This window comes from Glandiceps talaboti, chromosome 6 (assembly GCF_964340395.1).
Source record: "Glandiceps talaboti chromosome 6, keGlaTala1.1, whole genome shotgun sequence".
Lineage (NCBI taxonomy): Eukaryota > Metazoa > Hemichordata > Enteropneusta > Spengelidae > Glandiceps > Glandiceps talaboti.
In genome coordinates this window covers 11,623,735-11,650,333 of record NC_135554.1, presented here as the reverse complement: position 1 = coordinate 11,650,333, position 26,599 = coordinate 11,623,735, and the positions used below count along the sequence as shown (strand labels likewise).

The 26,599-nt window shown below is 37.1% G+C and overlaps 1 protein-coding gene across 1 annotated transcript in view; it reads right to left on the bottom strand.

Annotated features, from left to right (window-relative positions):
• Nucleotides 1–23,175, bottom strand: part of LOC144436273 (uncharacterized) — a 33,016-nt gene extending 9,841 nt beyond the window's left edge. The window contains exon 1 of the mRNA XM_078125018.1: nt 23,099–23,175. The gene's annotated coding sequence lies outside the window, so the exon portion shown is untranslated. The remainder of the gene's footprint in view (nt 1–23,098) is intronic.
• Nucleotides 23,176–26,599: the final 3,424 nt, after the last annotated feature.

Sequence of the window (26,599 nt, the reverse complement as noted above, 5' to 3'; positions counted from 1 at the left end):
GTCTCCACCATATTGGATCACATGACCCAAGAGAACAGATTGATGTGTTTGTTTCAGTTTCATTTACCCTTCATAATGATTCTTGAGACTTCATTAATAAAAATATAACAGAAGGAGGTAACAAAAAAGGTCGGTTATCAAAGAAGGTTTAGTCATTGACTGCCATATTAGTGTTACGACTAGACCATTCGTAAAGAAAATAACCATTTCCCTTCTTTCAGAAAACATTTATTTGAATTTACAACCAGTACCATAAAACAGATGTTTGACGTCATCATTTCAACACTATCGTATTGTACGATGCACCCTAGGTCTGGTTAACACAGCGACCTACGGGAAATTTGGCAGTCTGCTTTTGCATTTCTTTTGTCAGAATTGAACACCTTGTAGTGAAATTCATCCCCAATATAATTAATTACACGTATTGTAGGAATAGATTTTATATACTTGTCCAATCTGAACTGGCGCGAGTTCATGGACTTAGCCCTAGTATGAGCTAATAAGCTAGTATAACTAAAACCTTTTAAAGATATATGAGGGGTAAACAATAATCTTTGGCAAATAGGTAATACGTATACGGGGCCCATTTCTGAATAAAAAACAAGTACTTGTACCAGATAGACTTTAACAATTTAAGTATACAAGATAAACTCTCTTTACTCATGACTAAGTTCTGGAATATATCTGCTGACTTTATTTATAAGGCTTTTGGAAAGACAAAAAAGCACACGACATGATTACTTTTCTCCAGTATTTATTTTCAATATGTATATTTATACTGTTTTTTTGTGTCTTATAAGCCCAGTGGGCTGGATGTGGCAACTCTTTAATTTATACGGTACACGTATTTATATTGAACGAAAAGCGCACATAGGACACGTAAATAAAACAAACAAACAAACAAACAACAAACAAACAAACAACAAACAAACAATACGTATATGTGTGTGTCGAGTATTGCTCAGTACAACCCTGTAATTGAGGATTGTATGTCGCCACCAGGTGACAGGGTGGGAGAGGACATCACGTCAGCAAAATTTATTAAACTATTTCTTGAGTGAACGGCGAAACGTTGTTATCTGTCTGTTATTTGTATTTGCCTCAAGATTTGCCGTAGAATGTTTTCTCATCCATACTACATTAAGTAACATCTCTCTACTCCTTTCACAGGTACATTAACACATTATTTATAGTTTTTATTATGTGTAGCATTTTGAATTGCCTCCACTGGTTAGCGACGCCATGCACTTCTTATTTACATGTCATGTGTTCTATTTTTAGCCGTTATGCAAGTCAACTGATGCATGTTGTAGTTTGAGACACTTACACACTACTTACACACACGTCCTGCTTGCAGAGGGTGTATGGGACGTGATATGTAATAATAATAATCATCTGGGAACTACTGCTAAAGTTACGAGTTTCTGTTTCATTTATGATGAACACTTTTTGAGAGTCTGTCTTTCCAAAGTACATTGCCGGGTATACAGTCTAACTATTCTGAATCATTGTACTGTTATACCGCCACCTAGAGCGAGTAATACGTTATGTAAGTTTGGCACCATTGCGAGTATCGTAATTGGACACATCTGTACTTAATATTTGCTGAAACAAGTTTATTTTGAGAGCGATTTATTATGCAAAGTCTGTATATTTTCTGTCCATTGTAAATCTTATTTTAAGCTCATCCCATTAAACTATTTCGTGAGTAAACGGAGAAAGTTGTTTTTTCTGTCTTTAATTTGTATGTCCCCTCAAGATTTGCTGTATAATGCTATTTAGGGTATTAATAAGGCAACGTCAAAAAGAAAAAGAGAAAAGAATTAATATTGTTTCTGGTTTGTCTTTTTGTCTAAAATAATGGTGCGACGACGCGATTTTTTTTATTTGTCTTAAAAATATGTCTGAAATACGGTGTTTATTGTGATGAATTTGTGGTTATGAATTATACAATACGTCATCGCTGAAATGGGTATTGCAAAATGGCGTCCATACCCGTATTTCGACGATATTTACATCGCAAATCACGTCGAAAATAGATCATGTACGATTGTAATTCTACCGCAAAACCAAAACAGAGTAGTTATTCTTTGAGAATAAGTATATATTTTACGCTCCCGTTCATATTTATATGTCCAGTATCAAAAAATTTACATGACAACTACTTCGAGTACGTACCTACCTATTGTGGAGAAACATTGTCTAGCTTCCCGACCGCAGCCGAGGAAGTTGCCGGTAATTGAAAAATAAAAGTATGCTAATGCCGGTGAATTTCTGTAAATATTGTCGTTCAGCAGGTGACATACCAAATTTTCTGGCATTTAAACGGAGAAATGTCAAAATTTAGCGGCATTTTACCGGTAAAGTTTGAAGGTCACTTGCAACATACAACCATTGATTTTGATCGTTTCACAAGCAATGTTAAGAGGCTTGCAAAACTTTTATTTTCAATACAGAACTATAACTTCAGTGCAACATCATTGATGCAGATGTGCATTAAAGAGATCTCACAGACCATTTTGAACGATATTTTGATGACAATAAAAGAATGCCAAATTGACGAACTTCGCTTTGTACATGGTGATTAATGAAACATATAATTTATTTATTTTTATTTATTAACCATCCAACAGGCATTGCCCGATAACAGGAGGGAAGTTCAGTGTTAATGCTGGAGGAAACCGGAGTACCCGGGGAAAACCTGCGTTGTTCGATCGGTAGAACGACACTCTACTTACTTACAGCGTGGTATATTTAATCAAACCCAGCTGCCACCTGGCAGGTTCGAACCCAGGCTGCAGATGTAACAGGCGTACGAGCTAACCGCTCGGCCACCGACAACCCTATTTGTTTCAAATATTAACCGTGAGAAACTGTCGAAAGTGAAACATAACATACTAAGTTCATCACGGATCTCGTGCAGTTTTGTAGAAAACCTTTCCCTTTTCAAACCTTCCACAAAATCGACGTCTGGCTGACTTAAAATCTCTGGAGGCGGACCACCACGACAACTGCTCAATTCATCACACAACATTGTCCACACATTTTTTACTGTAGTGACGTGGACATACATTTTCTCCGCTACTTTTGAAAAACTACCTAGTGGACACACTCCAGTTGTTCTGTCACATCCACAAACCTCCAATTCTGTAACGCTGAGATATATATTTATTTAGTGTTATGTGTAAAAACAATGTTTAAGCTATATTAAAAGTAATGAATAAATATTTGTCTGGAAGCCCTATGTTCTCGATCTCTAATGTTATTCAGTGCAGACTGGCATATCACTAGTGTACTGTATGAGTTTAATATCCTGCTGTGTGCTGTGGCCATGCATAGCTGAGAGAAAACCTGCTTACTCGTAATCAGAATGAGACAAGTTTCATGTAAACACATGTCAAAAGCACTTATTTTACTAGTATAACTTGCCAAATTAAAAAATAATCTATAAGCCTACACTAGAATTTTATGTTTTTAATTGGATCATGACAAACTTTCACACCAACATAAATAAACTGATAGAGAGTCGCATCAACCTACATCAAACAGACCCGGTGTTGTTTTTGTATCAATGTTTGTCAGTTTGATAATGATACCAAGTAGGCTGTTTCGGCACCTTCAAAGCCAGTTTTCATTGTCCACCACTGACAACACGACGTTCTGATAACAGTCGTTTCTAAATAATGCCTGCAATGGTTGTAATACTTCGCAGTGTAGACTAAACATCCTTACCGACTTACTCTGACTCCGAATGTATCAACACATATGAAGACGGACAACGTTGTTTACGTTAATTTTGATTGACACTTCCATTGGATAACAATGGACGACCATTCACACGCATGAGCAGTGTACGAAAATTGATAGGTTGTTGTTGTTGTTGTTGTTGTTGTTGTTGTTATTGTTGTTGTACAGTACCATGTCGGCAAGTCTTTGATTTCGACACAATTTTGCCCTTCTCTAGTTTTTCATTGGATACTCCCGTTTGCCCCTGACATTGGTGCTTTTTAAAGATTTTAGTTCAACGGCTCTACTCAAATCATCACAGTTGGACATAATACAGCAGACAGTCTACACAGCGGAGAACCACCGGTTAACGGTTCTATTATGAGTAAACGACAAATAACTCATTTTTGTTCTCCGGCTAATAAACGAGGTATGAGTGATAGAAATGATGAACAAGCCGCTAATCGCAAGGAGAGAGCAGGCGACGTTTCAAATGTGGTGGTAAAAAAAACTCGATCGTCACAGTCTGGAAAATTTAAAGGTGTAAAAATGGCACGATGGTATGAACAATTTCATCAGTGGATTGACATCGATACCAGTGAAGACAGCAAGTACCTAACACTAGTAGAAAAAATAGTACAGATTACGACATTTTCCGTACTTTAGTTCAGATCAAATATATTTCTGAACTTTAATGTTGATGAGGTGGACGTTTCTGTACTTTCCCATTAGCGCCTGTCTAATCGGATTATACTCGATCTGAAAAATAGTTCAGATTGCGAGTCGGAAGTGATTTGAATACATTTGCATTTAGTTCAGAATATATTCATGAGTTCATCCCGATAACCGGGCAGTAAACAAATGAATATTCAAATCTATCTCGCCTGCATGTGATTCAAGGCGTGTACACTAATTGTTTGACCCACAGAAAACTAACAGTAACACTATTTAGTTAGTTAGTTGTCTGTGTTTGACCACATGAAGGCGGAGGGGGAGGGTGCAAAAGAAAAGGGTTACACACATGTACAGTGTATGATATGATGAGAGCTACATTTAATGTACATGTACATACGAACTGACATGTATACGTACATGTACAACTACGCTAGCATGTAAACGTCAGCAAAAACTCTTACTACTACCTCAGACCACTAAAATACTAGAGTGGTCTGAGCTACTACTACTTGCAAAAAGTATTTACAAGCATTTCCATGTAGGTCAATGAAATATCACCTATGTGGGTTATACTTCAATAGTCGGTCAAACAGCGTAAAGGTCTACATTCTACAATGATAAATACATTCGATGTTAGTCAAAGAGGACAACAATGACAGACATGATTGTTCAACTCGGTGCGATCTAAGATGAATTCACGGTGTATATTTGGTTACGTCGCCTTTGAATTGATGATGATGACGACTCGTCCGACCTAGACTGTTCTGGTCCAGTTTCAAGTGAAAGTCAGAATTATCACGGTGCCATTGATTATACTAACTGTGATGAAACTCGCCCACTCTAGTCTCTATGACTTCATTAGCCCCAAAATGCAAGAACTTAATAATGGTATTGTAAATCGAAGTTCATGCATGCTCTGACTGTCGCCTGTTTTTTGTTTTCTTACATTTTATACAATTTTGAATTGTTAGCTTTGTATTTCCTGCATTAATGTTGAAAACTGGTCTTTTTACTGTGCGTCTTCAATGCGCAGGTAAAACAGGGACTGCTTTAGTTGTCACAGTGCCTTTGTGGATTTATAAATCGATTTATGACAAGTGAGTCTACCTATTTTTTTCCGACCCACTCAGTCAAGGAGTGCGATACACCAATCACCGTGTATTTAGCTTTGTATACAGTGTATGGATAATAGCAAGTTTCGGGACTGAAAAATCATAAATTGTTTGTTAGACTTATTTTTTATTCAATGTAATCTGGGTTGATTAGGAATTTTCAGATATCAGGATTTAAACCTCGGATTTCAACTCGGAAAGGCTATATTTTTTGCCTCAGTCTGAATTATATTAGTAGAACTCTCACCAACGTTCCCAATGTGAAGTGATCTGAAAGTTGGTGAGAGGTCCTCACGTTGGATTGCAGCACTGCATGTTCTTGCCGAGAAGATAAAGAGGTGTAGTAATTATGGTTTAAAACTGACTTTTACAAACGCCAGTCGTGTAGGGTCTATGATTTTTTATGTTGTGGATGAATGCGGCACTTTGATCTAAACCTCAGACCACTATAATAGGAACAGACTAGAATCGCTTTTTGTTTTAGGTGTGAATGGGGCTCTAAACCCATCTTCTCTGTCGTGCATGGTTACCCTTCAAACCTGCTTCAAGCCGAACGTTGTGCAAAACGATACTTCGTGTCTTTACGGGTTTTTTTTGCAATTGTGTTTTAGTGGCCTGAGTCTGAACAAGTGTTCATACAGTACAGCAAAGTCCCACCAACAAAATCCATAGCAATAGATGCAGGAAAACCTCAGTATGGGCGACGGTGAAATCATGGTGTTAATTCTAAAACTTTTGAAAGCAAGAACATATGTTTGTGCAACTTTTGTATTAAAAGCATACCATTCCAAATCAAGGACAACGATTTTGTTCAGAAATGGTGGTAGGACTATAATCCTTCCTACCTCCTTCCTTCCTACCTCCATAGTTCAAAACCGCTGATCGTAACTGCATGGTACAGCGCATCTACATTTATTTCTGAGTTACGGAGGGCATTATTTGATAAGTACCCCATTCGTCCCTGTATTAGATCTTGTATAGTCATAATATTACAAAGATATGTGATAGTTGTGATCATTTCATTTGCTCATTATGTATTCAAGTGTGGTCAAATTTTCTTAGGTGTATGAGCAACTTTACTTCACCAATAAATTCTACTTTCTCACGAGTATTGTAAAATAACATGGCTATAATATGATACTACACAGCACGTTTTAGACGTATTTGCATATCAATGTCATCTTCAAATTTTCTTGAAGAATTCTTCATCCAGATACTCTAACATACCTGCACACCAAATATCAGCCCATTCAATCGATTAGTTTTGAGGCTGTCATTCATTTTTACTTTGAATTCTTTTATTTACAAAACAAATGACAGTTTTTGACCCCAAAAATGACCAAAAACAGAAAATTGAAAATATCTTGCTGTCATAAACAAATATGAATAGACTTCTCGATAAAATTCCATTTACTCATTGGGAACATCGAACGTACAATGTCAAAAAGTCGCACTGGCGCAAAGTATCATGGGAAAACTTTCTTTGGCACACCTCACTTAGGAAATATAGCCGCAACAAAAAAGTTAATACTGGGATCATGTCTTTTTAAATTTAGCCTTTACCTTATAGAATAGAAGTATCAAAAGTGTATGCACTAACAAGTATCTGTGGTTTGTGCAAACATGCCAAATCGCTGATGATTGTTAAACAACAAAACTTTGCATACCATTGTCATTAATAATTCTACGTTTTACTTCTGAATCAGTTCTAAACACTTACGATTGAAATGATCGTCAACGATACGCTGATTTGTAGTTGAGGGTAATTAAAAATATTTTACAATGACGATTTCGACCATTAGCCGATGGAGGTGACCCCAACCAAACCTGTCACAAGATGTAAACTTGCACACTTTTTTGTGTCAATATGTCTGTTCTGGTCAGTCTGTTTTGGGAATTTATGGTACATTCACTGTCGCAGTTTTCAGCCAGGGTCACGTTATTCGACGATTACTATTTGGATAAACACTGCAAAAAAGTAACACCCGTCATTGTTGCTTAGACATTTTCCTAGGGTCTTTTTCAACAGGATTTATAGTAAGAAGTAACTTTGTTGATGGTGTAGTCACTGAATTTATAACCCTACATCGATGACTTAGTAATTGAACACGCAAATGATTTATCATGAACACTGATCTACTACCGATCCGACCCTGGGATTCGATCACAATTCATGGCGTCGCTTGCCAGTCTATGTCTTGGTCACGCAAACGTGAACACTCTGATATCTGAAACACTTCTTTGCTCCAGATACGCACCTTTTTTTCATGGAAAATGTCATATAGTTTGAAGTAAGCTGGGAGAAAATATTAATGAGATATTTGTAGATTTAAATAAGAGTGAAATGGTAGTCAAGTGATTTTGAACCATCTCCGTGTATTTTGCTTTAGCGAAAACACTGACAACTACTAGTATGTGATCGCCGATATTAGTTCTCGCAAAACCAATATACCACAACATTAGTGTTGAATCTTTTGTACGAATGCCTGAGCATGACAAAATATCCGAAGAAAACAGCGAGGGTTGTTGGCTGAGCCGGTATCCGAAAATCAAATAAAGTCTGTTTGAAAACTGCGACTGTGAGTGTATAGTTGATGATTCAAGGACGGTTGCCTATTAAAGACACATCGGTTTGTTCATGGAGGTAGAAAAGACGTGTTCCTACCTCCATGGTTTGTTCAAAAATGGAGGTAGGCTACCTCGAATATTCAAAGTTATCAGTTTTGAATCTGTGTTGCTATTGTTGACCATTACTCACATACCAGTCCCTCACCCTCTTAGAAGTACAACTGTGAAACTTCAAAGATTATCTACAAGGTTGTGAACTTTGTAGCAAGCAAGGTGGGGGTTATAGGAAGGTGTCATCTCTTTGATTGTTTGATTGTTAACTGCCCTCACTTCGTTTTATTTTGTCATTTTTTTAGCTTTAAGTTGACGACATACCACCTTCCATGCAAAGATGACATTCTATTTTTAACAAAACCAATAGGTAGAGGTATTATGTATATTTTTTGTATCGCGTTTAACTTTCAGCGATACCAATTTTACTGAAGTGCAAATTGGTCATTAGCTGAAATTTTCACACAGCAATCTATTTAAATCCTACCGGCATAAGTATTACAGTGTTGTTGTGTTAGTTGTCTGTGGTTTTTGCGTAGTAGAAAGTAACAGCACTACGTCCTCTTTGTCCTACATTATCGGCCTGCAAAAGGCATTTCAAGTTCAATTATTTCAACTTCTTCTTTGTATAGTGGGTAATGTCAATCAAGGTATGGGTTTATTGATTTCTGTTCATTTCTTGCCACCTGCGAAGGGGTCACGTGAGAATCACTTTTGACAATGCACATTGCTTGTCCTTACGCCAGGGGACAGTCTTAGTGGTAGAAAAGCAGTAGAGTATGACAGTTAATACAATTAATACCATATACAATTAATTTGTAGGTGAGGTTGCGACCAAGTAGGGAAAAATGTCAGCTAGCTACTCAATGACAACCTAATATACTGCCAAAAACATTCGGCCTTATCAATGGCGACGTACTGACTGCTCGAACTTCTGGACTTACTCAAGGCCTCGCCCGGTCGTCAAATTGCAAAGAACAATGAAGAACAGCTGAACACCTTCCTGTGGTCATCTGTTCCTTTCCGTACCGACTCTCTTTGCTGTGTTTACTTGTTTATCTTTAATAACAATAGTTCTTCCACTTTCTTTGCTTTCAAAGTCAGTCACTTACTGTTGTAGCTTAACTTGCCAGTCAAAGACAGCCATCCTCAACTGGACACACAACATGACAACAAAGATATACCAGAAAATCATGACGTTTTGAATCATATCATTCGGGCCCCAACCCTGTTTTTGACAATTAAAAAATGCTCTACTACCCATCACAGCCAGTATCAATCAGACTTTTTCCATATATTATATTCCACCCTAACTTAACAAATATGACCGCCCCATTTATAACTCGTATGTCCGGACATGAACATGATTGGCTGTTCGCTGACCAAGGGGTATGAGACCATATGTGGAAGTGGGGGATAAGCTTATCAAATATGACCGTAGTTCCATGTAAATTAAAACTTATAGTTATGCTTATAGTCGTTACGTTTTCAGTTTATTGTGGTACCCGCTTGATGCTTTCTCTGAAGATGCCGACGGGATCAGTCTAAAATTCAGTTCTGGTGTATAAACTACAATGTATCACACATATCATAGCGGGATCTCAGAGTCATACTCATTCACATACAATTGTTTATGGCTGTTCACGTTGGTTAGCAACATCTCTGTCTTTGAGTTTGAATGAAATCGCTGCCATTCCCTACAGGAAACTCTTCTATGGAATTACATGCCAGGAGCGCTTTCAATATCATAGAATGTTTTGTTGATCTTTTTTTTTTTTTTTTTTTTTGGGGGGGGGGGGGGGTCGACAACTTTTACCAAGACAACCATTATATTAATCATTATAGTAACTACCTAGCATGGCTAATAGCCATACTGAGGTAGAACTGTAGATAAAATATTATGGGTTGCTGGTTGTACACAACCTCAGCATATGCCACTCTCCTTTCTTTCCCTTGACTTTCAGGCATTAATAGGTGGCAGAAATAGTCCGCACCAGGGCCGCTCTGTAGTCCGCATAAAAGGGTGACTAAGCCCAGACAATATTGTCCAGACCAGATTTGGAGGTGTGAACGCATTTAAAGCTGACTCGGTTCTAAATCTTGGTGCATATTCATGAGGTCGACACCTAGAAAATGAACCTTGTGTACATTTCTTTTGTCTTTTGTTAGTTAATTTATGCGGGTAAACTGTGTCTTCACTAACATTTTCCACTAAAAGTTTCAAAATTGTCTTGTTTTTTGAAGGACTACTATAATAATATTTCGCCTCCCTTGCTTTCTTGTCATATCAGGAAAGTCAAGAACTTGACAAAAGCTATTCAAAACAAAGTAATCAAAGTTGCAAAACCAAAATGGTGCCGTGGAGAGTTGTGTCTGGTCATGTTCTGATCATGGAAGTATAACCCACGGTCTGATCTAGTAGCAGTATATCAATGACGAATCTACATTACAAACAAACAAACAAACAAAACACACACACACACACACACACACACACACACACACACACACACACACACACACACGGTGATATTAAAAAGCACGCAACACAAAGGTTGGTTCACATCCCTCGCATCAGTACCGGTACCCATTCTACTGAGTTATAAATATAAATCACATTCTCAGCTACAACATTGAACTTGTATGATACAAAAATCTTCAGAATGTGCGGGCCATATTTTCACTATCGGCATTGGCAGTCACCATCACTGCCTTTAAAAAAATCAATACAGATAAATGGAAGCAAAAACAATCCTATTGACGGTAGTTTAGTAGTCAGTTATGAATTATGTAACGTTAAATAACGCTATTCAAATATTTCCCTCTATGCCTCCCATATACCGATAGTAAATCTTCAAACATCCATACAGACATGCGGCGCGGACTTTGCTCCCTACTAGATACATCCATGTTTTACGTTACTTTCGTATTGCAAATTTAGCTGATGATGTCATGTCAAAGCCACGTGGTCTAAAAACCTGAATCTCCGTACATACATTTCGATATGAAATTATTTATCCGTGATGTTTAGAATTTTGGTCGGTCAATATAGTTTCAATGACCAAGTGTGACCCCCACTGATGTCTAAAGTACTAATATCAGTACCTGACCGGCCATGGCCATGGCCTTGTTTTTGTTTTTGATTTTCTTGATTCAATATTCAAGTCTACGTAATGTCTGGTTTGTTAGGCCATAAATTCCAAGCATATTTACCATGATATCACAAATATAGACCAGTTACAGAAAGTAATAAGTGTCAGCAAAATACTGTAATATCGACACTGTTTCACGGATTTTAGGGACGCTGGTGCTTGTGGATTATTTTACGGTTGACATTACCTAGCCAGTAATATAAGGAGTAGTACATGGGTATTTTATCCCTGGACTCTGTTTATATCGAAATGGAATAAGCTGAAACAGTTCTTCTTTGAGCAGGAAATATGTTGTGATTATGGATATTATATATATATATATATATATATATATATATATATATATATATATATATATATATATATATATATATATATATATATATATATATATATATATAATTGCCAACACATCGGCAACGAGAGTAATGACATTGACTATACGTAATATGTAAAAATGTAGTGTAAAATTGGAATACGGTCGTCAGGAACTAGATTAGGGTAGGGGGAGGCTCAGGAGAAAATTGCTGTCACGGGAAAAAACGAATTGGGACGTGCGTGAAAATTCGGATTGTCTGAAAGGGGCCCGGAGTCACGTACAAATATTTTGCTCATGAGTTGAACCAAATTTAACTCCAGGAGCAGACGTTTAACAAGCGTATTTTTAAAAGGGTGACTGGCAGAGAATGTGTGTCTCTTGAAGGGTAGACAATATACTCGCGATAGGCTATGGGTTTCAGGCTACTGTGTCAGACGTGGTCTTGGAGGAGTCAGTACAATTCCTCCAAGAGTGGTAAGAGGCCAAGCTTGAAATAGACGGGTTTGCAAGTAGAAGTTTACATGCCTTGTCTGTGGTTTACATTGTGCACGCAAAACATCTCACAAAACCGGCCATAACTAAAGCGGCATATCAGTAAATATGAAAAACGTGATCTTGGTAATTTGGATACCAGTTCTGAAAATATTCTCTGGGAAAATAGGTTAAAATGAACATCGAGATAGCTGCCTATTTCCCATTGTTTATAAATCGTCAAGAGGTTAAGCTATCCACTCAGATGAACCACTCATTGTCACTTTATAATCTGGCATTATACATGGGATAATTTCCAAAATGTACATGTTTTATCATTTCATTTTGGACTTTATAGAAGTTGATGACTAAAATTACCTTACCCTCGATGAAAGTTATGAATGCGACTAGGTTTTACCATAGACAGGGTGGAGGGTCTATGGTTTTACCTACTAGAATTAGTTGCGACAAGATTGTAAATGCACATGGGCGAGTTTTGCCAGATTGCTTTATTTCAAGTGATTTGAAAATTGTGAATGGCGGACTTGGCCGTGGTCCATCGAATTGTCGAGTACTACCGTGGTGGCACTAGTCGTTCCTCACTGGAACGGCAAGTGCCACCTTCCGGCGATTTTTATTGTCTTTGAACCTTTCTCAACAAATAAATCACACATAACTCCCCAAACGCTTCCATTCTAGAAATCCGGTGCCGACCCTAAACCTTTTTAATAAAGAAGAAAAATCAGTAAAATCGAGAAAATTGTGAGTGAAGTCTTGCCAGAAATGGTCATCAACTTAAAAAAGACAATAAAAAAAACGCGGTTCTTCCAATCTGGAATGCAGAGCAGATGTCTTTGAAATAGAATTATTTAGTTTGGTTTAAAATTTAGTTGAAGTGGGCACAAAACTTGATTTGGTTCTGACTGTTCTGAATTTAGGGACACGAAATCGTCTCCCTGATGGCATGAGTTCAAAGTGTTGGGACATAATGTGGCCTTTGTCATTTACCATTTTCCCAGCTTTGTTTTGTATACGAGATGTAAACATTTCATTCAAATTAGTCTACTTTTCACTCAATACTTTACTAAACACATTTACAATTTTGTTCAAGACACTCTTGTCTACCAAACTAGACTACCAAACCAGCACAAAAAAGAAAATGTTAAACCGACTCAAAACTCCGATAGAATGTCTGTAATACCTTGGCATTTACAAAATTTTAGGCCCCTCAATTAGACAGTAAACTCTGTGAGGCACCCCTAAATGTTGAATGGAAGGCTGAACTTAATTTTTGGTAGCGAACAAACTGGGAAAGGTTGACAAGAAAATCCATTATCCAGAGGATGAGTTTGGGGTTAACGTTTAAATAACTAAGTTTATGAGCCATCATGTTTGGTTGACTTCTGTTAACGACTGATGAAAAATCAATAACCAATAGTCTTACAAATGAACTTGGTTTTTCAAGATGTGTATACGCATCGTGAAGTAATGTGAGAGTTGCATTATCAGTACCTCTATTACTTTAATATGTAAATTGGTATGGGTCAAGGTGTGAATGTTTTTGTGGGTTTTGACAAAGTAAAATACGCTCGAAGCATTTCATCACAATGGAAGTCAGTGCTACAGGACGATGCCTTGGAAGTTTTTAGGGACCGGACAGATGGTAGATGTTTTCCAAATGGTTGATATCGTATGATCATTGTACGACCAATTGAACAATCTACTGGAAACACTAGCTAACTGCGATGCATAGACATTCAGTAACCTACCACATATGTTATCAGGACCCATAGCTTTCCTTATATTTAGTTTCTTAAAAATAGACAACTCGTTTATCACTGATTTCAAATTAACTCTTCTTTTCTTCTTATTTACTCTCAAGATCTAACCCGATGTTATCTATTTCCTTTCCAAAATCGTGAATATCAAAGCGACAGTACATTAAAACTTCGCCTCGCCACCACCCTGTGTTGCTTGGCAAGGTGGTAAATAAAACAAGTTTGCCTTTGGGATTATATTAACTGGGATTATCGACACTGAATAATCCGGTCAATCATGGCACTGCGCTCATTGTATGTCACGGCGTACAAGTATAAACGACGTTCATACTTCCATGACCATAGTTTCTGCGACCTGTCATTTGTTTGACCATAGACACTCCACCTTTGTGGAGGGTCCATGGTTTGATGGGATGCGTTAATTCTGGCAAACTTGTTTGGCAAATCGATCTGACGCAATATAGCTTGTGACCGTGGCATGCATAGCTTGGGTCAAAATCTGTAACACCATTAAAGTATAAATAATGTTTAAACTTCCACGATAACACATACCTTTGAGAAATTATACTGACAGTATAATTACTCCAAGCACAGACTATTCTCGTGTCAAACCCCGACACGAACTTGTTTTTCCTTGAAGAGTAGTGAGACCTATGGAAATTATCAAATCTATATTGTAGTTGAAAAGAGCAAGAATGAAAAGAGGGGAAATTTAAGGGACATCATTTCTATATACACGTGTATTGTGCAAAGAACCCGATATCTTTGACCGCGTTGCCGTCAACCAACCGAGCAATGGTAATATATATATATATATATATATATATATATATATATATATATATATATATATATATATATATATAAGAGGTAAGTCATAAACTGAAGGAAAAGTGCTCAATACTGAGAAGTAGAGCTGTATTTACACAAAGTACACAAGTTATGGTACGGAGGCCGTTACTATCTTCAGACGACTAAATAACGGAAATTCAAGTGATAGAATTCGAACTCACAGAAGAACTGGTACCCGGATGTGATGCGCGTTGTTGAGTGACATGGTGGAATGATAGAATGTATTTGTTTTCGTGGACGATTTAGTGGACGATCTAGTGGAATTAACCTCTAAAAAAAACCATGAATCATGGTCTGAGTACTTCACAAATGTATTCAATGATGCTCAAGTCCAAAGTGATGAAAGTTTCTCGATTTCCATGATCTTATCAGATCCACCTTGATAGACATAAATTCAGGCATTAATGGTGAGATTAATATCCGACTGTAGTCTTTTGGACAGGGTAATTACTTTGATAGTCTAGTTCCTATACTGTATCATTACCATTTATACCTCCACTCACAGTATAGTCAGAGTCGTTACTCTAGAAGTCTTGAAATGCATGAGATGCAATTTAAAATTCATTTACAGCCACCCACACAGTCATTAACATCATGCCTTTGTTAATAAATCACAAAACTCTAACCAATAACACTGTCCCTCATAAAGTTAGTGTTTATTGGGACAGTAATGTTCAAATGTGGTATATTTGTCAGCTCATGATGCTACTTATATACTGTTTACATCACCAAAACATTTAGGTTTCACTGATTGGGTGAACAACTTTTTGTGCTATTTGAGGGGCTTTTGGCTAGACGTGGTTTAGTTAGAAACCATATTGGCATCCAGACTATTACTTTGAAGGAGATCATTGAAGAACAATAAAAATAAAACTCAAGGTGTGGATATGGGATCAGTGTGGCATTCTACATATACATATTCTCCAACAATTCTTTTAGACATGTTATGTAACCATTTTTCTTCACGAAAGGCATGTTCCCACAGGAATCAATGGGGTAGGGGTTTCTAACATTGTCTTTTGAAAGTAAATTACATGTATGTCAAAACTAAAATTATTGTATTTACTAAGAGATGAAATTCTTAAGAAAATTGAAAAGTGGTTATTGGTGGTCATAAACTCGACGTTGTTCGCTTTTTATGAATATCTAGGCGTGATTATGTCAAGCAGTGGTCTATGGTATTTAGCGCTTGCAGCTCAAGCGAGTAAAGCAATGATTGCGGTCATGAGTCAAAACTTGGGGACCTCCTAGTCAAAACTAAATTTAAAAGTTTTTGACTGTAAACTATTACCGATATTAAATTATACGGTGGAGATTTTGGGTTTTAATACGTCTACTGAAACTGAACGTGTTCAAAGTAAATTTCAGTGTTATATTTTGAGTCGTATATAAACATGTATGTAGTCTTTGAGTATGGGAGCTACAAAAATGCTTGACAAGTGTTCATTACGGGAAGTAGGCTGAAATGTTTTGAGATTGCTGAACGAGAGCTGCAAAAATTTAACCTCAGACCACTTCTCCTCAGCCCTGGTTCAAGTTCTTAGGTCATAGTGGTGTAAACTACATCTCAGACCACAATGTAGTGACCTGAGACTACATGTACATGTAGGCCCTACCTACTGGTATATTATGTAACTGCACTTGACGCCAGTGTGATAACTAAACTGTGTTATTGAAAGAACCGATGTGACGTCATCTGTTTTCTTTGTACCTGACACAATCCTAGCTGCTGTATTTTGGGCATGTTGAAGAGGGACAATGTTTTTAGCTGGCAGCCCATACAGAAGGGCCATTCAGTAGTCAGGTTTCGATGATATAAGTGCATGACCAAGGTTCTGACAAACCCCGTTTGTAAGATACTGGCGTATGCGACCATAGACAGTGGAGGGGCCCCCTCCACTGTCAATGATGCGACCTATTGTTCGGGGGTGAAAAAGAACTGATCTACATGTCAACGAGATGTGCTTCTTGAGGTTATAACGGTCATCAATTGTTACACAAATGGTACATGCTGAATCCACTAACTGCACAGAAGACGATCCAATGTTGATGTGGTTCATGAGACGAGGAAGCCTGTTGAACTGAGACGTGATAAGGAGGACCTCGGTTTTGCCATTATTAAACTAGCTTATTTTGGTCGTTTAATATCATGTGCAACAGTTTCCATCTTAGTTACTGTAGTTGACGTATGTGATTGGGGAAATATATTGGTAAATCTGGTTGTCGTCTGCATGTTGTTGCATATTGAGATTTTGATGTCGGATTAGCTTTCCAATTGGTGATGTGTATAGACAGCATACGCGTGTAAGAGTGGACCAAGCACAGGGTTTTGTGGCACTCCACACTGCAAATGTTTGGTTTCTGATATGCCTTGTACAGAAATGGACTGTTGTATATCTTTGAGGTATAAAGACTCTAGTCGAATGCCTGTAATACCGAGCTCGGAATAATCTTGAAATTATGCTGGAGTCAGAATTTACGGGGGGGGGGGCATGAACAAAATTGAGGTTCAAAGGGAGGGGGCATGACAATTGTGATGGTCTGAAAGGGCCCCCGAATATTCTGCTCATGATTTGAACCAAAATTAAACCTCAGGAGCAGTTGTTTACCAAGTAAATTTACATTTGTGTAAGTGTATGTCTTCTCTCTCTCTCTCTCTCTCTCTCTCTCTCTCTCTCTCTCTCTCTCTCTCTCTCTCTCTCTCTCTCTCTCTCTCTCTCTCTCTCTCTCTCTCTCTCTCTCTCTCTCTCTCTCTCTCTCGTCTCCCCCCTCTCTCTCTCTCTCGTCTCCGTATGTCTCCTTCTCTCTTGCTCTATCTCTCTGTGTGGAGACTTTGTTGAACATTCAAACCACAGGAGCAATCGTTTACCTTGTACTTTGCAAAATTGTTCACTTCATTTACCTACCACACATTTAATTATTAGGCAGCCAATGGCCAAACGAATGTGTGTGTCTGCCAAAATATCTATGTATTAGTTAAAGTGTAGGTAATACAGTTGTAAAATAATTTAATGAGAGTACAATTTGGGTATTGAAGACAATTTTCAAGTACTTTATGGCTTCCAATAATGTGTATGGTTAGAAATATTATGCCGCTAAATGGCCTCCTACATGTCCTTATTTTTCAAAAAATTGCCTACTGTGGGAGGAGGACACACCCTCCCCACTAGTTATCGAAGGGGGGTGCCGTTTCTGTCAAGACATAGGATTCAACAAGAAAACTCTGCTGCTTAAGTTTTTCCAAGTACAGGTTACAGCCCAATGAGCCCACATCCATTTGTAAAGAAATCTCTATGTCTGATATGTATGGACACTGAAGTTGATTTCCACTGTTAGTTTACAGTGTGTCATATAGTGTACCATACTGTACTTCTCTGACGTGTATGGGGAGGGGGTAATGTATAATTGCATATTAAAATAGGTGCAGCCGGGGGGGGGGTATGGACGTCGCTATCTTTCAAGCGCTAAATTACCTGTTAATCGAGATTTGTTTCAAAATATTAGCATGGTTGATAATATATGAGAAAGGGGTAAACTAAGAATGGTTTCTGGGATCAACACGACATATATTGTGGATGGTCTGAGATATTCGATTACGATTCACATCGTCCGATTTCCAATCGTCCCAATATTCATATTAACATTCTTTATCGTTTCAAAATCACAAAAATGCATATGTCGTGGTGGGGTGAGTACCGACTCTAGTTTGGTCTCCGCTCTCTCTCTCTCTCTCTCTCTCTCTCTCTCTCTCTCTCTCTCTCTCTCTCTCTCTCTCTCTCTCTCTCTCTCTCTCTCTCTCTCTCTCTCTCTCTCTCTCCCCCTCTCTCTCGTCTCCGTATCGAAACTTATTAAGTCATAAAATCATCAGGTTTCTGAAAATTTCCAATACCTGTTACAAGAAAGACTGCAGTACAAGAACATTTGGTTAGCTACATATATTACATCTGATGCCTTATACGTGACACGCACGATAATTGTCCAGTTTGCACCAGAGGGTGTGCCTCGCCTTCTGTACATGTGCCGTACGTCTGGCTTGTCTGTCAGTGTCACATTTTGCTTCCCCTCTTCAGTTTTCTCAGATGTTTTAAGAATTTAAACATAGTCAGTGTCTGATCGACAAAAATTCTTTCCACTGAAGTTTAGAAAACATTTAGTGCAACTCTACGTAAACGTCATGTTGATGCATCATACATCATCATGAGACGTCACATTGACCTCACACTTCGCTTCGCGCTTCCTTCAACGTCCGGTCGTTATGAAACTAGTTCGAAGGCTTTCGCTAGCGATAGCGTGGCCAGTCTTGTTTTACTGCGTAATCGTCTAATGTTTTCCCAATAATTATGAATTAATTTATCTTTTTGTTTACACTTTGGGTATTTTACTTGCTATTAGAACTCCCGGGCAACTCATATTTAATTTTCCAACCTTAGAATTTGTTCAATGATCGTCAGGTTTGAGTACTTTCCTAAGCCGGTCCCACAACTGTTATACTTATAAGTTATAGCTGGGCGTTGTGACCGGTAACCGGCTATTATCTACATCACTGCCTACTAGGTACGTCAAAAACACACCGTTCGCACATGTGAGCCTGATTTTAGGCAAAATATCGGGCTATTAGAGTGCATACAGGCCCTTTTGTTCGCTTGTATTGTTTGCATTTGGTATTTGGCATTTCGCACGTTGTTTACAGTGTCTTATCATGCTTTGTGTAACTTGTAAGCCTAATCGACAACTGGGCCAATGGTTTTTACTAGACAAATTTGAAACAAATTTTGCGTCAGTTTGATGGTAAACCTGCTATATTGACTACCAAACTTAGTTAACCCCAGTTATTTCTACTCATGTTGCATCACCATATATTTAGAAAGAGTATATATGAAATATGAGAGCCATGTGAAACTTCTTCAGTGCAAAATGGGATGAAGATATGAGGGCAAAGTCAGTGCTCCTTACAGCAGTTTGTTTTTCCCGCATATGCATACATTACCCATAATCCTTTTAAGTATTCTGCAGATATCTGTGCAATGTGCACACATGACTCATGAAAATCTGGAATGCACTGATCGAAGCCAATTGTACAGTTATACTATAAAAACAGGAGTTATGAGTATACCACGTTGAAATAAAACGAGAATAAGAGATGAGGGCCCTCAGAATCGTCAAGTAGAGTGATATAACAGTTACATGGATGCCGGGCATGTACCCATAGGTACGGGCCCGGATGGGGGGGGGGGGGGGTTCTGCATGCCGAACGTCATTAAGTAATTCCTTTACTTTGGTGCTCATGATCGTAATTTGGATGATGCCCAAGATATTTGAGGCGTGAATACCTGTTGTTCTTCTAAAGGCTTGTTTATTACTGTGAAGATCACACCCTAACACTTAATTGTTCTATAAACGACACATGGACAAGAATACTATTCCCATAGAGGTTAGTCTAGTTAATTCCTGATGGACCGTATTTCGTTCAGCGTTACGTTGTACATAACACGGTCCGTCAGAAACTATAGACGACATGGACGACATGGATGCCATATAATATTCCCAATAGTCACTCAATTTTACTTAGCTAGAAATAATGTCCACAGACTCAAATCTGTCACGTCTCTACTGTGAGTTTGTTGACGCTATTGGCCGGTCAGGTTTGTTAAGAAGCTCCATACACTAGCAATATTTGTGGCCCAATTTTAAACTATTATTGGAAACGATTGTCATGTCATCTAAATCTGTATTACTATGCATCAAACGCGTAGAAATGTGAAACACGTTTAGTGGTGGTGGTATGTAGTGCATAATGAAAAGGCGTACTACGAACATTTATTTCAAAATGAGCCCTGTGATATTACAATCTACGTACGTCCTAACCATGTAGTTCATATCGTAAGCCTGCTTATATACATACATATGTATCGAATACACTAGCTACACGTATAGCGTTTATGTACGTATTGATTGCAAGCACGGTAGATTTGAATATTCATTTGTTTACTGCCCGGTTATCGGGGTGAACTCATGAATATATTCTGAACTAAATGCAAATGTATTCAAATCACTTCCGACTCGCAATCTGAACTATTTTTCAGATCGAGTATAATCCGATTAGACAGGCGCTAATGGGAAAGTACAGAAACGTCCACCTCATCAGCATAAAAGTTCAGAAATATATTTGATCTGAACTAAAGTACGGAAAATGTCGTAATCTGTACTATTTTTTCTACTAGTGTAATAGATGGCAGTATTTACAGGCAATGGTGTCGATATTGTAAATTCTCAAATGTGAAGTCTGATTTTGCTTTGGAACTGGGAAAATTTGTTGAAAAAACAAACAAAATTTTTACCGGAACAAGCCATGTCAGTAAAATGAACACTTTGATCAAGAATAAAGGAGATTTCTTCATATTTTCTGAATAGTACATGTAACAATATACGTTTAAGTCTATTCCAAATTATATAATATCTTATACAGTTGTTTACTTGGCTCTGGTGATGCATACAATAATAGGGAATTGAGATTAAATTAAGCTTTTGCATATCCAATGTGCACTAAAAGGAAATGAGCAAATGTTCACGATCATCGGGAGTGAGCCGAGCAGTCATTGGGCCATCAAAAGTCTGACAGTCTGAAAGTCTTGAAATGTTTTGCTCTTTATTCGGGATTTTTTGGAAGTCATTTATCAAGTGAACATTCGCAAAATATCTTCAGCTTTGCCACAACAGAGTACACATCCAGATAATATGTAATGTATAGCATAATTATCTCAATTCTGGTATTTTAATACCATATTCAAGAATTGTAACACTTTATTATGTCTATGGTTTGATATTTTATGCCTCTAAATGGCCTCCTACATTGACTTATATTTATTAATCATTACAGGTACCGATGTCGCCTTCCAATCAGTAGCAATCAAGGTGATAATTGTCTTTCTCCATGGAAGGCTGCTGGCTAACTACCTCCCTGTATATGTTAGATTATGAGACATCTCCTTATGCATGTGAAATCCACATCCTTTGTAAAGTAATCTCGTTCGGGGTATTATTGTATTTGGCTATCACTGTTATTCTAATGCATCATTGTACCATATAATCTCCAATAAAATAATGCTTGAGTTTCATTTGGCAAGGCTTACCAATTTAGGAGATATATGGTGAGAGGAGGTACACAATTTGTTAAACCGTAAATTGTGTAAATTTCCTAACTGTAGAACGGATGGAAATCGATTGCTATGCAGACAAATTGCAAGAGATAAAATCCAAATGACTGAATACGTTGTATATAAACTCACCCTGAAATGTTTTCCTATCATTATATATGGTTTGTTTTTACATCCTGTTAGGCATTGTGAGACAAATCGACCTACCTACCAATGTGATGGGTTAGGTTGCCCGTTGAACAGCTTTTAAAAAAAAATTCTGGCCTTACGTGTGATATTTAATTGCGTATCCTAAAAAAAATATAATGTAAATTACATGCCAATTTATATAAATTAGCCACCTGTGTAAATTTTAAATGCATGATTGCACCAAGAACTCTGCCCCCCCCCCCTCCCCTGGCAATTTGGTCAGGCTACGGCCCTAATATTATCGAATAATATTGCATCGTTAATCAGTTTCTGTATTTATGCTATGTCACATGAATACCCACTTCAAATTCATCGAATATTAACGAATATTTAATTTCTTGTTCGACACATTACTTCTGCTCCACCGGCTTCACATGCACTACCCTCCACATACCCGACCCGCCAAACACTAGTCAGAGTATTCCTCCAGAACTTGGAACTGTCATACATACATACATAATACATACATACGGACGGACGGACAGAAAGACAGACAGACATACAGACAGACAGACAGACAGACAGACAGACAGACAGACAGACAAACAAACAAACAAACAAAAACATACCATAACCTTCCAACACACAAATAGCAATTTCAAAGTTGCATAGTTTTGTAAAACATAGTGCATTGTATTAATTTAAAACTGCAATTTACTATACAATACAAATTATTGAGAAAACTGGTGTGAAGTGGCTACTCATTTACATATTTTCTTTTGGATTACGAGTCACGACAAAAATACATGCTCTGAAGGGAAATAATCAAGGTCTACCCTGTAAATGAACAGTGAAACTTCCTAAACGTACAATCAGCTAATGTATTGACCAGCATTTTGGAGAATTAACAAACAGAAGCAAAAAAATCATTTAATACTCTAACGGTAGATAACTTTTTGTTGAGCCCATCCAAGCCAAATGGCCCAGTCCAAGGGCCTTGCTTTATAAATAAAATAAGAGTTCCCTGGTTTAAAAAGCATATAATGGATCTCTATGACAAACCACCAAAAAGCTGACAAATTAACGTTAATAGTTTTGACTTTTTCCTTACCTTATGAATCACAATGACAACACAGTTGTCTTCGATGTGCACTGACCGTCGGTTGAAATGAAATTGCCATTCGTTAACTTTCCTCTTATAAAGTATGACATACTGACGTAATGTCACCTCCCACACGTAACTATTATTAGAGACTTCATCTCACCTAACACTTTTCTCCTGGTATCGGATATCATCTGAAAACATGTGTCTTTGTGTATGCAGGAAAAGAGCTGTTTTTAGCATTAGTTTACAACTAAAAAGATTGCATGGCTATCTGAATATCCCACAATTCACCATAATTTGTATTCTCAGGTATTAGAACCTTCGGTTCTGGCAAATCTCACAAATTTTTGCAACTACTGGTTATTTACATTCTTTGATTAAGGACACGGGATACATGTAACATACAATAAGTGTACATTTTAACACCCCTGTCAGTAAGATGTTTATCGTTAGGTATTGAGATGGAAAAGTACTTGAATACCTTCCTTGTTACATAAACATGCATGTTAAACAAGAGTTAATAAGTGTAATGAAAATGTAAAGTGGTATGTTGATACTAGGCATACAATAACACTTTTGTTCATGAACACAAGTTACTTATCTCCTTATTAGTCCTCCACCCCAAGGGGAATTATTACAATGGGCTCTGTCTGTCCACCCTTGTGTCCGTTTGTCCGTCCGTATGTCCGTCCATAATACATCATTTCTAAGATGTGCAATATCTGATTTCTTTCAATCCTGGCCCAAAGATGATATATCATATGGGACATATGCACGTCACTTTGGTTTCTGATGTATGCAAATTTGATTGCATGGCGACCATATATTTGTAGTTAAAAATCAATATATTACTACATAACTCAAAAAATGTAATACATAGAGACTCGGTTCAAGTGTCTACCCTATGTTATCATATGCAAGCTATCTTTTAAGACCTTGACCTTTATCAAACAATTATCAAACTCAAGCCAATTTTTGCCTGTCACAGACACGTTGTTATAAATATGTCTTCAGTGGGTTTGTTAACCAGTAATAATATTTCTTTGCAGATATTGAGGCACTAATCGACTTGTTTTAAATCCCATTTTACTTTATATATGTTATAATAAATTATTATTCGGTTAGGAAGAAGTTGCGATTAGCTGGTTGCCACAAGTATTCACTTTGGGTAATTCTCTTTATTTTTAGTCAGTCTATGTTTTCAAGTACAATATGGCTAGTATCAGCTTGGCTGTTATATCTTGCGTTGTATATATTTGTGTGTCTTTATGTGTTATTTGTCTAACTTGGGCGTTAGTACCAATAGAGCATATACACAAGAATTTATCAATAATGCAATTTTTTTAATTAGATTAACCTTATGGCTATTTGGTTTCCTTGAACGTGGTGAGAATCTGAAGCTCTTTTAAGTTTCGTCGTTCAATTTATGACATAATATTCCATAAAGTGAAACTACTGAATTTGATTATTTCATAGCCTTCTTCACAAAGATTGTTATTTGTCTCTGACATAAATTACTTTGTATACTGTTTGTAAATTCACGTAATACCTTCAAACAATAAGGATGGTGACTATGACAGGTATTGTGTCGTTACGTTTGATGGTTTGTTGTAAGTAATATCATGTAGGCCCATCATATTGTGATGGCAGTTCAAAGGTCCTTTACTAGTATAGACATGTAAAACCTAAAAATAAATTGTTTTATTCTAAATTTTCACACGTACTATTCATTTGTGAGAATCTGCATGCCTTTGTATAATTTAGTTAGCTATACGTGGCCACTAAAACAACAGGGATTGAATAGACAAATGCATAAATATTCCAAAAAAATGAATGCAAATATACCTAGAGACAAGATCACGCCCATAGCAACAGTCATTTAATGATGTATATCGCAAATATCACCGATTCATAGCCAAGTGAACGAACATTCAAAACAATGTATGCAAATATGTCTAACATCATGACAACGCCCAAAGCAACAGCCATATTATGATGTATCGCAAAGATAACAACAGGGCTTGATAGACAACTGGATATTCATTCAGGAAATGAACACCGCTATCTAGCATGGATCAGCATGTGGATAAACATTTTTTTAAAAACTGTACAGCTGTGCTACAGTACCATATTGGCGCTATTGTTTAGTAAGCAAATTAACAATGTGTAGGCAATTGCATGTCATATATAACATGTAGAGTCGATGACTGCATTTATGCTATGTCGTGTCATGTTATGTCATAACATGACTAGATAGAATAAATATAGTAACAGAATTTATATACTTTTGTGATGATAATAATGTACCAAAAAATCCAACATCTACCATTCCTAATGATTTGCCTGTGAATAAATATTCATGACTCATTATCTGCTGTGAAAACACGTGGATATTAATATTTCACTTATTGCGTATACATTTTGAAGACTTCAATCTGAGAAACACAAACATGTAGATAATGCATGAATGTAAATCGCACCCGGTAGAGTTTACAAAGTCAGTCGTGTGACAGTATTTCACACATACATTAAAATGAAATAATACTGTAACCGTATCTCTCCTATTACAGAGTGATCTTTTCCAAAACCAAACTTTGATTCCGAGTATGTATTGTTAATATGATACTATAAATGAATGAAGTGATACCAACAGTTCAGAGATCAAAGAAAGAAAGAACCCAATGACTCATTATATCAGCTGGTATTTTTGACCAAAATGGAAGGGCATTTATGAAATTGGTATATTCATTAAGTTTTAAAATGATATTTCAAATTACCATAATTAACAGTTTCTCCAATCAACTAATTTAGTTAAGGTGTGTCTATATATGAGCATAAATCCTCTCCAACGACAGTCTATCATATTCTCCAAGACTAGAAGTAAAATCCGATGATTTATAATAACATAACTACTAAGTAGATATATTACATACACTAATGTTTTCCACATTGTCACCAAAACATTTTTTGCTGCTGGCACTCACCTATAACATACTAAACAAGTACCCTTTTCTGCCACCACCCCCACCCCAGAGCATACTGCTACATTATACATTAGGTATCGGAGAGTTTAATTACAAACAAACACACCACTCAATATATCCTTATGATTCTTTATTTCGTAGCTTACTGACAACAGAGTTAGTCATATTTTTTACATACACCTTTAATATTTACCCTTCACCATGGAAATGATTTACGTTTTGCTTACGTAGTTATTACTCTCCACCAATGAAATTGCTTTTGACGTGTCATTTAAGTGTTATTATTTCCGTCCACCATTGAAATATCTTTTTATCCCTTGTTTACTGAAACTTTATTGTTACCCTCCACCATGGAATGGACTTTATTATATAGAGTATATTACCCTTACATTTGAAATAATGTTCGACGTTGTGTTTATCTAAAATCTATGATTAACCTTCACCATTGAAATAACGTTATTATTAACCTTCACAGTTCAAATAACGTTCGACGTTGTGTTTACCTAAACTTTATTATTACCCT